Raw genomic sequence first — 14,149 nt, forward strand, 5'->3', positions numbered from 1 at the left:
TTTTTTGTTCATTTTTCTATTAATTGTCTTATTCCTACCAATATAAATAATTTATCTATTATGCATATTAATTATTTCTTACATACTTTGCACACACTTTATTTTAGTTGCCACTCTTTAAACTTATGTGGTCTTTTCACACAAAGAAGTCTCAAATGTTTAAATGTTCAAATCTGCCAGTCTCTTCCTTTGTGGCTTCTGGGTTGGTTTTTTCATAGGATGACCCTCTTCAACCTATATTAATAAAATAGACTTCTCTACCTTCTCCTGTTTTTGAAGGAAGGGAGCCTTCCTTGCCACGGCGCGGGGGCCTCAGCCCAGGTCCGCCCCGGCCCCCCTGCTGGACAGTCAGCCCTCCGGCAATGCCCACCTGGAGCTCTGTGATCGCCAGTCGGCGGCCTCGCCTGTAAGCGTCTGGATCTGGGCTCACACGATGGCTGCACCTGCTGCAGACATACCTGGAGGTGAGGCCTTGGGTGGGATAAGAGAGGTCGGACAGAGCGGTGCGTGTGGGGACGTGGGGGCAGGGGCCCTCTCGGGAGCCTCCTCGGAAGTGCCCCCGCGGCCTCTCCAGGTTGGCAACTGGGTGTGAGCAGCGCGGCAGGTGGACACGGACGAGCTCCCAGGAGGGGCCCGGGCCCCAATGGGCGACGAGAGGCAGGGCTGCGGAGGCAAGGCCAGCGGCCTGCAGGCCGAACCCCCCAAACACATGGGCCGTCCAACCCCGACGGCGCCCCGTTCTGTCTCGCGGAGCAGGAACCCGGCGCTCAGCGCCCTGAGGTTCCTCCCCGAAGTCACACGAGCCGGAGGGCAGACGAGGCTGGGTCAGACCCCAAAGCCCGAGGTTACAGACCATTTCGCTCCTGCAGCCCCACCTCTGACGTCAGGTGCCGGTGTCACTGCCGCTGTGCTGCCTCAGTTAACCCACCTGTGCCTCAGTTTCCACATCTGTAAAACAATGGGGATAAAGCTGTTGTCTGTCCCATAAGGATGAGCGAATTAGTAAACATGCTTAAAACTATACCTGACGGGCACTAAGCGCCCACTATCACCAGCCGCGATTGTTACTGTATTTCAAGGGTTGAGGGTTAACTCTACCTTTCTGGGTTTATCAGCTGTTGCTTATTGATGGTTTAGGATAACTTTTGGTTTCCAGGATTTTTTTCACCTCAGCATCTTTATTCACATTATGTATTAGGAAGTTTTATTTATTTAATTACTATTACTTTAAATATTTTATTTTTTATTTTTATTTTTTTAATTTTTTAAAATTTATTTATGATAGTGACACACAGAGAGAGAGAGGCAGAGACATAGGCAGAGGGAGAAGCAGGCTCCATTCACCGAGAGCCCGACGTGGGATTTGATCCTGGGTTTCCAGGGTCGTGCCCTGGGCCAAAGGCAGGCGCTAAACCGCTGCGCCACCCAGGGATCCCTACTTTAAATATTTTATTTATCTATCCATGAGAGACGACACAGAGAGGCAGAGACACAGGCAGAGGGAGAAGCAGGCTCCACGCCGGGAGCCCGATGTGGGACTCAATCCCAGGACCCCGGGGTCACGTCCTGAGCTGAAGGCAGACGCTCAACCGCTGAGCCACCCAGGTGTCCCTATTAGGACATTTTAGATTACAGGGTATAGAGAAACCCAGCTTAAACAACAGAGGGACATCCAGCAAGGCTTGATCCAGCCTCGGTTTCCCATCGCCTCTGTTTTGCCCTCTGTGTGCAGCCCACGGCCCCACCTGGCTTGCAGGCTGCCCCGGGACGCGTCACTGTGCCCAGAACGACGGCATAGACTGGCTGCCTTCAGCTGAGGTGGGCCCCGGCTGAGGCGGGGTCAATTTTATCCAAGTGCGTGGCCCAGGAAGGAGCAGTTGTCGACAGGAGAGCTAGGGCGCTGTGGCCAGCGGGTGGGGACAGTCGGTGCCGGGTTTGTTCTGCTCCTGGTCACCCCACCGGGCAGCCCCTCTCCACGCCTCTGTGCCAAGCTTCTCCCCTCGACCCCCACCCAGCCAAAACCTGCTCATCACTTTAGGTCCGTCCCAGACCCCGACGCGCTTGGCCCTCTGCATGGCTTCAGCGCACGTGTCCTGAAGGCTGAGATTCCTGCCTCCGAAAACTTCTGATATTGCCAGCAAAACACATTTTCTGTCTTCAGAACCTGTTCGCACTTCCCTCATGGGCCTTGCCTCCTGCCTCCCTTCTGTGCTTGTCCTGATCTCTTCATTAGGCCGGACGATGCCCCACGTGAGGCCGGGGTTTTTCTCCCTTTTCTTTCCTGGTGTGAGGGGACCAGATGCATGTTTGGTGACTTACCGAACAAATGAATGAAGGACTGAATGAAAAATGAACAGAATGAGAACAGCCCTGTAGGTCCTGCATGGGTTTAAAGTGCAGGAAAAGAGGTGAGAGATGCAACACCCCGGGGCCCGGAAGAGGCGGCTGAAGGCACGGCCACGGAGCAGCCGGCCACGAGCGCGTGGCTGCCGAGCTGAGGCTGCAGGAGCTGTAAGGCGCATCAGGGACAGTGGGTGCGGGGCCCAGGCTCCATTTTCAAGAAGCTGGGCCTCATTCCGAAGGCTTTGTGAGGCTGAGCACCCATCTTCTGTAGGAGAATGAGGAGTGCAATTCGTGAATTTGGCCAATCCCCCAGCAGCTGGCAGGGGCCGGGAGCAGGGTGGGCTCCAACAAACAGGGTGGTGGTGGGGAGGGGTGGGTGGCCTGGAGGGGCTCAGACAGCAGAACAGAAACCGTGGCCATGGGCAGGGTGTGGAGGAGGAGGGGGGTCCCATCTCTCGGAGGTCCAGGATGCCTGGACCCCATGCACTCACGCTCAGCTCCGCTGTTTCTCTCTGTGCCCCCCGCCCACCCCCTGTACTCTGGACGGACGCACCCAAGGTGGAGCCTGAAGCCCCAGGCAGGCGGTGGGTGGGCCCCCGCAAGTCCCACAGCCAGCCGCATCTACCGAGGCTTGGGGTCTCCAGGGACGCGAGCTTTGGGAGGCCTCCTCCCCTCAGGAGCCATCTGTGGGTAGAGCAGAGACTAGGGGAGGGCAGCTGTCCTGTCACAGGCTGAGGGGCAGAGGTGCCTCCGTAGCTGGCCGCCAGACGGGAGCGCGGGGGTCAGGCCCGGCAGGTGAGCGCGGGGGGCAGGCCCGGCAGGCCCGGCGCAGTGGTGCCCTGCCTGGGGCGGCCATCCACAGACCGTAGGACCCAGGCCTCCCAGGGCCCCGTGGGGGGGCCAGCAGCACCCCCTCTACAGATGAGGACACTGAGGCACGAAGCAGGTAACCTGCTCACATCCACCTGGAGCTTTCCCTGCAGGTTAGAGACCAGGGCATGGCGACCACGGCGAGCCTGCATGCACACGTGGTGCGCTCCCCCGTGACAGGGGACGGAGAATCCGAGTGGAGGCCTCACGGGTCCTGATCAGGACCAGGGGACAGATGGCCCCGGGAGGGAGCTCTGCGTGTCCTCGCCTCTGACCCGGCGTCGAGGCGTCGCCGGAAAATGACCATATCCTCGGGCTGGGGACAGAATAAGCGGGAGGCCCAGCGGGTCCCTCAGCTTGCACTCAGCGGCTGGCCGGGCTCGGAGCAGGCCCGGATGCAGGGTGCAGGGAGGACGCAGGAGCCACCCCAGGCGGCTGCACGTCATTAGAGCACAGCGGAGTGGGCCGTGGGCCGAACCAGCAGGGCGCTGACTCCCATGGAGGACGCCGCGACGGCTCGGCCGCAGGAGACACGCGTCCTGAGGTTGGAGCGACTCCGCGCGGGAGGGGCGTCCTCGTCCACGCAGGGTCACAGTAGGTCACGTGGCCCAGTCCCCGCTCCACACACTCGTTCGGGCGCTGGAGCGGACGGGGGCCCTGACTTTCGGCACAGGGTGACCGACGTCATCTGCATCTCGGTGCCCAGCAGGCAGACAGGACGTGAGGTCGTGGAAGACGCCCCCCGGCGAGCCCGGCCTGTGCGACAAGGCGGCAGGGGAGCCCATGGAGATCCGCGTTTCCCCAGTGATCACAGCTGAGGGCCGCCGTCGGCGTAGAGGGGGCTGCTTGCCAGTGTGGACACCCCGGGCCTGAGGGGCGCCTGCTTGTCCTCGGGCGCACACACTGCGCGGGGCCCTTCTCTGCCCTCGTGGGCCCGGCTGCCCGGCCTCCGGGGACCGCGGGCACCTGCCCGGAAGGGGCCCCTGTCTGAGCCCCGGCGCAGGGGCCCGGGCTCCCAACGAGGTCCGAGGACCACGCCTCTGTCTGCCAAGGGAGGCCACGCACTCAGGGTCCGAGAGCTGGTGACAGCTGGTGACACTATCACTTGCACCTGCCTGGCCCTGCTCACGGCTGTCGTGAGTCCCTAACCGCGAGGGAGCGCACACCTGTGAGCAGAGTCACTGAACCTGAGCCACGCCTGTGGCTTCCCCGTCTCGCCGCCAGGAGGAGTGGGCGACTGGGCTCATCTCCAGCAGCCGCGGCACCTTGACACACACAGGTGCATCAGGCGTGTGCCGCCGGGCCGGTCAGCCCGCGCAGTGGCTCCACACAGTAAGCACGTCACTGTCACGGCTGCGTGCGTGGCTTCCCGCACGGCCCAGGCTCCGGGTGGCCCGGGAGGCGGCAGCCAAGCTGGTAGCCAAAGGCCTCCCTGCGGCAGGAGGTGGGCTGGCGTCCGGAATCCTGTGCTGAGTGGGGGCGAGACGCAGCTCCTCACGCGTGGGCTGCTCCTCCGTCCGCGTGGGGCCCTCAGGCACAGGCTCCCGGGGGAGGAAGACGGCGACCCCGAGGGGACAGGGCTGCTCGTCCGAGTCATGAACGGGTCACGCAGTCCGTCTCCTTCCGGGAGAGGGATGGCCTTGGCCCTCACAGCGGGGAGGCCAGGAGCCTCTGCACCTGTACCACTGCCGCGACGTGCGTGGACGCTCATGCCTGAGCCCCTGGCGCAAGGCCTCCCGGCAATGGCCTCGGGCCTCCTTCCCCTCCCACTGCTGTGGGGCCCACGCAGCGAGGACAAGCAGCCCGCCGGCAGCCGTGCGGCCCGTGGGGGGTCTGAGAGGCAGGGTGGGCGGCCACCCGACTGTAGGGACTTGGGCCAACTGTGACCACGCGGTGTCAGCCGTGGAATCAGGGCCCCGGCCTGGCCCGTGGGTGGCGGGACCCGGAGCAGAGTCAGCCTCCGGCCCGGGCCCCGCAGGGCCTCCGAGGTATGTCCACGCAGCGGAGCACCCCCCCAGATGGAGGTGGGGGGTCAAGTGTGACCAACTGCACCGTCAGGTCCTCGGGGTCAGTGGTCACCACTTGCAAAAGCAAGCGTTCTGTGGACGTGACCCCTCAGCGTGCACGTGGCAGGCGGCGACATCCCGACGGCAAGGACCCACCTGAATTTCCCGCTTACATGTGGGCCCTGGCGGCAGCGCGCCCTCCCGGGGCGCCGTGTGCGGGGAAGGAGGCCAGCAGCCTGGGTGTCGCCTGCTGGGCCTCGGGACGAGCTGCAGCGAATATAATCCCCAGCTTTGTTCTGCTCGGTGGCTGTTTGCCTGACAGATGTCCAGCCTGTGTCGGCCCCGCCGGCTCCTCTTACTGGAAGAGACCTGCTCGGCTGATTGATCTCTGCACGTCCGCGTGGCCTGAGCGCCGGGCCCGGGCCCCCCGGGAGCCCCCACCCTGGGCCAGGGCTCCGGACGGGGGGCCGCGGGGAGCTCGGTGGAAACCGGCCGCGGTGGCCACTCTTTCCCCAGGATTTTAGCAAGTGTAACAGAACCGGGGAGACAGTGTGTCCCTATTTCTGATCAGAAGATACTGTTGCCCCTCTAAGCAGCGAAGGCTCTCTCTCTGGTTCTTGGATTGTTCACAATAATAAAATTTAGGCATAAAATCTGAGGCTAACGCGACCTATAAAACCTGGAAGCAGAGTCTGGCTTCTCGCGCGTGTGCTCAGACAAGCGCCCGGGAGTCAGGGGGCGGCCTCCATGCACCTGCACTCCGAGCAAACAGACTTGGAAACTGAAAGTACTACCCCAACCTGCTGAGGCCAAAGTACAGACAGTGTGTGTCTCGTTAAACTTTTGATATATATTGATGTCAATATTGATATCTGCCCAGTGATATTTTTTGAGAAAAAAAATATGACCTGGAAAATACAAGTTTATCTAGAAAGGCTAGAAAATAAATGTAGGGGGATCCCAGGGGGGCTCAGCGGCATGACCCCAGGGTCCCAGGATCGAGTCCCCATCGGGGTCCCATCATGGAGCCTGCTTCTCCCTCTGCCTGGGTCTCTGCCTCTCTCTCTCTATGTGTGTTTCTCATGAATAAATAATAAAAAAATAAAATCTTTAAAAAGAAAAAGGAAAATGCATGTAGTAAGAAAAAAAGCCATGCAATATACTAACCAAAGAGAACCACTTTTAACCTTTTCTTATAGGTTCCTCTCGACATTTTCTACACACACGCACATGCACATACACACACGCACACATGTGCGTGCACACACACGGCTTCTGGCAACACGCATCGCCATTTTCCGGAGGGTACAGTGCCTTTCCAGCCGTGTACGGATGAACCTCCTGCTCCCCGAGCTGGAACTGGTTCTTGGAGGGATGAAGCCAGATGCCCGTTGGAAGATGTTGAGGTGGGTTGAAAGGGACGATATTGTGTTTATATGACTGAATATTTTTTAATATATTTAGAAAACCAAAGTGGGATCAAGCCCTACACACCATTTGAGACTTTTTTGATTCCAAGTGACCAAAATCCTAATTCAACTGGACCCAAGCAGTAATAGGATTTATTAGCTAAACATCCAGAGGTAGGGGTCCCTTCACCGAGTGGTTGGAATGAATTGGCTCCTAGTCATTTCTCCACGCTGCCGCCTGGACGGCAGGCCCCACTGCCCGCCTCCTCCCCTGAGGGTGCCGGCAAAGTGGCCACATCAGCACAGATACCATCTGGGGTACTAGACAGATCTGAATAAGGGGTCCTTCTGAGGAGATAAGAAGGCCCTTTCACAGAAGCCTTGGGACACTTTCTTATTTCCTGTGACTGGGTGTGGTGCCCACCCTTGCGGCTGGTTGGCAGGGCCGTGCCTCCTGGTTCAAGGGGCCAGTCCAGATGATGAGTCAAGCCATCCAAACACAGCTCAAATGGAAAAGGGATGGTTCTCAAAAGCAAATTTGGATGATATTCCTAGATAAAAAAAGAATAAATCACGGATAGCAAACATTTTCTTTTATACTTTCTTTTAAATTTCTAAATTTTATTGAATGCTACATCATGAACTACTCACTTTGTGTGAACAAGTGAACGTCCAGCATATTTTTAAAAAGATTGTATTTATTTCTTAGAGAGAGTGTGACTGGGGAGGAGCAGGGGGAGGGAGTCTCCAGCAGGATCCCCCCTCGCCGCACCCCCGAGCATGGAGCCGGACGGAGGCTGTAGCGCCTAAGCCCAAGATCACGACCTGAGCCCGAATCGAGTCAGCCGCTTGGCCGACTAAGCCACCGAGGCTCAGAGATTTGTGTTTTATGGGTGCGCGGCGGCTCCGCCTATTACCAAGGCCGTTCAGTGAACCGCATCAGATCATTCCCATTGTTACACCCGTTGGTGTAAGACGCTGAAGTGAGCCTCTGGGCACTCCTGCTGGGAGCTTCCATTTACTGATTTTATAAAGTTTTGTTCTGCACCTACCACGGGTCAGTCTCTCTTCTGGGCGCTGGGGATTCACTAGTGAGTGAAAGAGGCAAGATTGTCCCTTCATACGCTTTATGTTTTAACTGGTGGTGACAAGCGATGAGGTAGGTGTGTCAGGGTGCCAAGTGCCAGGAGAGCGTGGACGAGGCAGGGGAAGCGAGTGCGAGAGCAGAGGTTCTCCTAGTCCTCCTCCTGGTGCACCCCTGGGTTGTCCCCCCCGGGCCACGCCGGGCCCACGCTGGGGGGCCTGTGAACGTGTCCGTTGTCCCGGGGCCAGAAGGGCACTGCCAAGGAGCCTTTGGTGCTGACTGAGGTCGGGACGTCAGATGCCGGTGTTAGCCACCCGCCAGGACCCACCTGCTCCTCGCGGCCAGGCGGACCTGTGCCCCAGGGTCCCTGAATCCCCAGGTGACTCAAACACGGAACTGGGATGACCTGACGGTGCAGGTGTCGGGGAGCTGGAGGAGGCACCTGCAGCTGGTGGCGGGGGGGCAGCGGCACAGGGCCTGGAGGCCCCGGGAGGCCCGGCCGCACCAACCACCTGTCACCTCGAGGAGCTCCCGTCCACGGAGCTGGGCCAGCTGCCAGGGCGTGGCGGGCAGAGCTCAGGCCACAGCATCACAGAGCGGAACGGCCCAGAATGAGTTTCGAGTCACAGGTCAGCTTTCCACAAGCTTCCACCCACTCCCTGGGCGAGGACTGCAACACCTGTACCAAGACTGCTGTCCTCAGCCTCTTCCCGGGAAGGTGGACAAAGAGTCCATTAGTCACTCACCTGTCGGGGCAACGCTGAGTCTCAATGAGTGCGAGCAAAATCCCATCCAAATAGTCTGCAACCTGAGAAAAACTTTTATTTATTTATTTATTTTTTTTTAGAAAAACTTTTAAAATAACTAGAGGGGAAGAGAAGGGGAAAAAATAATTAATACGTGCAAGCATATGTATAGACCAGAAGGAAGAAAATGCAAAGCTTTGATAGTTCTTCTTCTTCTGTGATTTATCTTTAGGACACACTTAACTTTAGTGATTTCCTTTTTTAAGAGGCATTGAATAATTGATGGAAAACATGTCTCATGAAGTATTGTGTATCCATGAAAAAGCTGACAATGAAGGATGTCCACTGGGTACTACTGAGCGAGCAAAGCAGGGTTCAGGAGAGAGATAAAATGGTTGTGCACACAACAGGCCATGCATAGAGCCGTTCTCATATTTGTGTGAGATCATATGAGCATGGAAACACGCAGAAGAATAAGGGGTTCACAAGGTTTCACACACGCACGTCCCCTGCTGATGAATTCTTTCATCATTTATAGGTCTAAAAATGTATTTATTTTGCCTTTGCTTCTGAAAAATGTTCTCATGAGGCAAAGGATTCTAGGTCGACAATGTTTTATTTGAAATTCTTAAAATTATTTTTAAGGTTTTATCTATTCGTTTGAGAGAGAGAGGTAGAGAGAGAACATGCATATGCAGGGGGAGGGGTAGAGGCTGAGGGAGAAGCAGGCTCCCCATTGAGCAGGGAGCCCGATGCAGGACTCGATCCCAGGACCCCGGGAAAGCCGACACTCAACCACGGAGCCCCCCAAGTATCCCGAGGTTGACAATGATATTGCAAAACTTTAAAGATGTTGGCCAACCGTCTTCTGGCTCACATTGTTCCTGATAGGAAGCCGCCTGCCATTCTTTCTTCCTCTGTACATGATGGGTCATTCTTGACCGTCTTTAAGATTACCTCTTTAAAAAATAAAATAAAATAAAATAAAATAAAATAAAATAAAATAAAATAAAATAAAATAAAATAAAATAAAAAAGTATAAAAAAAGATTACCTCTTTATAATCGGTTTTAAGCAATTTATGATGGAGCCGTGGTGCGGTTCATACTTCCAGTCTGGGATTTGTCGAGTTGCATGCATTTGTGGCCTATAGTTTTCATCAGATTTGGGAAAGTTTTCTATAGCTCATCGATACACTACTCATTTAAAAAATTAACAGACTTTATTTTTTAGAACAATATTAGATTTGCAGAAAAACTGAGCAGATAGTACAGAAAGCTCCCGCATTACTTCCCCTCCCCCTGCCACCACCACCCACTCAGTTTCCCCTATTATTAACATTTGGAATTAGTGTGCGTATTTGTTACAGTTAATGAAGCAATATTGATATATTATCATTAACTAAAGTCCATAATTTACATTAAGGTTAGCTCTTTGTGTTGCACATTCTGTTTTTTTTTTTTAAGATTTTATTTATTTATTTATGAGAGACACAGAGAGAAAGGCAGAGACCCAGGCAGAGGGAGAAGCAGGCTCCCTGCGGGGAGGCCGACGTGGGACTCGATCCTGGGACCCCGGGGTCACGGCCTGGGCTGAAGGCGGCGCTAAACGGCCGAGTCCCCTGGACTGGGGTTTTGACAAGTTCGTAACGGTCACGTGTCTTCCATTCCGAGATCATGCAGAGTAGCTTCGACGCCCTGAAATCCTGCGCTCCGGGCCCTGCCTGGTGTCTCCGTCCCCTGGGAGCGTGGCAACCACATCTTTTCAGGGTCTCTGGTTTCACATTTCCCAGAATATCCCGTGGCTGGCATCACAGGGCACACGGGCTTCAGTTTGGCTTCTTTCACTCAGTTAATGCTTCTCCGTGTCTTTTTGTCCCGTGACAGCTCATTTCTTGTCAGCACCAAGCACTATTCCGGGCCTGGGTGTGTCCCAGCGGGTTCACCATCCACCGACTGAAGGGCATCCTGGGTGCCTCCAGTTTAAGGTAATACGGATAAGGGGCCATAAAGATTTGTGTGCAGGTGTTTGTATGGACATAGTTTTCAACTCAATTGGGTAAATACCCAGGAGTTCATATGTGAGAGTATATGGGAAGACTCTGTTTAGCTTTGTAAGAAACTTCCAAAGTGGCTAATCCATTTTGCACTCCCACCGCCAAAAATGACAGTTCTTGTTCTATACCCTCACCAGCATTTGGTATTGTCAAAAAAATTTTTTAGCTATTCTCATAGGTGTGTACTGTCATTTTAGGATTGCAATCCCCAAAACGTATGATGTTGAACATCTTCTCATATACTTAGTTGACATCTATATATATCTACTTTGGTAAAGTGTGTTTTCAAAACTTTTGCCTATTTTTAAATCAGGTTCTTTGAATGTTTCAGATACAAGCCCTTTATCAGATGTGTGTTTTGCAAACACTTTTTTCCAATCCATAACCTGATTTTTTATTCTTTTGATAGTGTTTTTCAAAGAGTAGGAGTTTTTATTTTTAATAAGGTCTTACTCATCCATTTTTTTCTTTCATTGGTCACAATTTCAGTGAAATATCTAAAAACCCACTGCTAACCTCAAAGCCACTTGGATTTACTCCGCATCATCTTCTAGAAGCTATATAGTTCAATGTTTTACATTTATTCTTCAACTCATTTTGAGTTAATTTTGTGAAAGTCTAATGTCTGTGTCCAGATTTATTTTTTCAGAATAATTTTCTTTTTCTATATTTTTTCATGTTCCATTTGCCCTCAACTCTTGATGGGTTTCTTTCCATGATGAGGTGACCCGAACATTCATTTCCAAGGAGTCCAGATCTCCGGTGAGTCTGTCTTCCTTGCATTACTCGGTTTTCCACTAACCTTTGGATCCAGACATCACCTCTGCGGCTCCACAGCAGCAGTCGGGTTTCCCTCTTGTAGCTGGAGTCTCACCAGACCACGACCTGCCCCTTTCTCTGCCTAGTGATTCAATGGCAGGAGGAGCACAAAAGGACCAGGTGGCAGCTTCAATTTCCAATTCATTACAATTAATATATCTTCTCTTGAGAACTAAAACATTTAAACCAGCACAGAACAAAATTACGGGGACACAAAGCAGAAGGACTCACATGAGTCATTAGGACATTGGTGACAGAGACCATGGTTCCCGTCAATCTTTTGATTCCTGGACTCTGGTTATGGCAGGGAGAGTATTGGCTGCTCGTTCAAAGGATGTGCTGTATCCTGTAGGAGACTACTCAGATTAAAACACTTAGTGGGTGGTTTTTTTTTAAGATTTTATTTATTTATCCATGAGAGACACAGAGAGAGAAAGAGGCAGAGACACAGGCAGAGGGAGAAGCAGGCTCTCTGCAGGGAGGCTGACGTGGGACTCGATCCCAGGACCCCAGGATCATGCCCTGGGCTGAGGGTGGCACTAAACCACTGAGCCACCCAGGGATCCCCATTAGTGGGTGTTTTAAACTGAATAGGGTTGTAAGTGAGTCAGGCCATCATCTAACACAGCAGGTGCTTCTGCGCGCTGGGTGCCGTGGGCGACACGAGCGTGGTACCTGGGCTCCCCGTGTGTGTCCAAGCTTCACAAGTAAAGAGACCACGTCCTGGCCAGATTCCAGCCAGCTCCAGCTGCCCTGGGCACTCCAAGGCCCCTGGCCCTGGGCCGCCTTCGGGACTGCTTGGAGGTCTTTCCCAAACAAAGAGCTCCTCAGTTTTAAGGTGATGACAGGTTTGGCAGTGGCAGGCAGCACAGGAGGAGATGCTCAAAGCTTCCCCAGGGGTCTTCTGTGGCTCCTCTAGCCAACAGCCCTGCCTGGAGGGTCTGCCGGGAGAGCAGGCACTGGCCGGCTGGCCGATGGCAGGGTTCCGTTCCCTGAGCCACTCCGGGACACTGTGCTGAAGCCATAGATTCATTTCACATCGGAGACGTTTCCTCCAGGTCTCACTCTGTCCCCCCCTTTTGCCTCAAGCCTAAAGGCCTCTTCCTGTCAGTTTGCCGTGAGATTTCTCAACTAGAAAACAATCAATTGATGCAGCTACGAAAGCTCTCAGTGGTTTTGCAGTAGGAGTATTATTTTTTTTAAAAGATCTTATTTATTTATTCATGAGAGAGACACACAGAGAGGCAGACACAGGCGGAAAGAGAAGCAGGCTCCACGCAAGGAGCCCGACGCGGGACTCGATCTCGGGACTCCAGGGTCATGCCCTGGGCTGAAGGCAGGTGCTCAACCGCTGAGCCCCCCAGGGGCCCCTGCAGTTAGATTATTAATTTGCTTGCAGGCTGTACTGTGTCTACGGCTCCTGGCCACGTGTGTGAATAGTCATATGAGGACGCACATGCACACATGCACACAACACACAAACACATGTGCACGTGCACACATGCAGCACGCACACTCAGGCACACGTGCTCACATACAAACACACGCACAAGCATGTACACATATGTGCACACACACACACACACACACAGAGGTCATGTTCCTTGCTCCCGGCCACCTTGCCCTGCCGTGTCCTGCCCCTGCACCTCATAGGACGGAGAGGGAGCTGGTGGAAAAGGGACGACCAAATGTGCTTTCATTCCCAAGCCCAGTCAGGATTCAATTTCTCCAGTTTCTTCTCTAATCTTACAACTTCTCAGAAAGAGAGATTGGTTTTAACTTTATAGGGTGCCTCCTAGTTAAAGCTCTGGCCCTACGGGTGCCCATCCCCGTTGAAGGATGTAGGGAGCACCGCAGAAGAGGAGCCCAGACAACTTTCACCAATGATACGAGACCTCCCCAGGCCAGCCCAGGCAAAAGTCCTGAGCACGTGGCCTTTGATGGCGGCAAGCAGCAGGGGAGACGACGGCTGGAGACCCCGCTCAGAGGGCTGGTGGCTGCAAGCGCCACTGAGCGTAGGCCAGCAGCACCTCGTCCGGCGGTGCCGTCAGAGAACACCCTTCTCAAGACTCGAGAAAATGAGGCTGATAAACAACACACGCGATGCCCTGACCAAGAAGGGCGGGGAAAGGGGAGGGGGATGGGATTCTGTTCTTTAGTTTGTGAACAAAGAAACCAATTCTGGCAATTTACACCAAGATATATGGTAAGGCTGCGAGGAGCTCCAGGAATTCATGGGAGGTTTTGAAAATAGGCAAGAAGCAAGACCGCCGTGGGGGAAGCCAGGAGCCGCAGGCACAGGCAGCAGCAGGAGGGGCAGGATCGGGGCATTTGCGCAGGGGCCCTTCCAGCATTCCTGTAAGTCGGGGACCAAGGGACAGAGAGAGCTGAAGGACGCCTGCTTAGCCACTGTCCCCCTCTGACGCTGGAGGGCTCTGATGGCCCCGTCCTCCCCCTGAGGGCGGGCAGGCTGTCCAAAGATTATTAATTTACTGTGTTAGTGAAAGACAAATACCCAATGTCACATCCTAGCAAAGGACGTACAGTTCCTAGCAGTGCATGTCCACTTGGGGACCCTCCACTTAGAAAGACGGTGACCTCGGGAAGATGGAGGTGCCATGATTACATTGCCCTTGCTGTCGGGGTAAGAGGGGCTTCTCGATACCGTCTCTAATTCTGCTCCAGATGAGAAGTCGCGAGGAGGAAGTGCTCTGACGGTGGGTCCCACGAATCAGTGCTGGTGGCCCTGACGTTTCTGAGGTCTCCATGCACGAGCCTCTGAGGGCAGGAGAAAGGGCAAACCATCTAAGTCCAGCC

General features: G+C 54.3%; 1 long non-coding RNA gene across 1 annotated transcript; it reads left to right on the top strand.

The window, feature by feature from the left end:
* The first annotated feature begins 292 nt into the window (after positions 1-292).
* On the top strand, positions 293-11,139 carry LOC140636441 (uncharacterized). The gene is made up of 3 exons (XR_012033627.1): positions 293-464; positions 6,419-6,625; positions 10,344-11,139. It is a non-coding gene; the product is annotated as an uncharacterized lncRNA (long non-coding RNA).
* The last annotated feature ends 3,010 nt before the right edge of the window (positions 11,140-14,149 follow it).

This window comes from Canis lupus, chromosome 7 (genome assembly GCF_048164855.1).
Source record: "Canis lupus baileyi chromosome 7, mCanLup2.hap1, whole genome shotgun sequence".
Classification (NCBI taxonomy): Eukaryota; Metazoa; Chordata; class Mammalia; order Carnivora; family Canidae; genus Canis; species Canis lupus.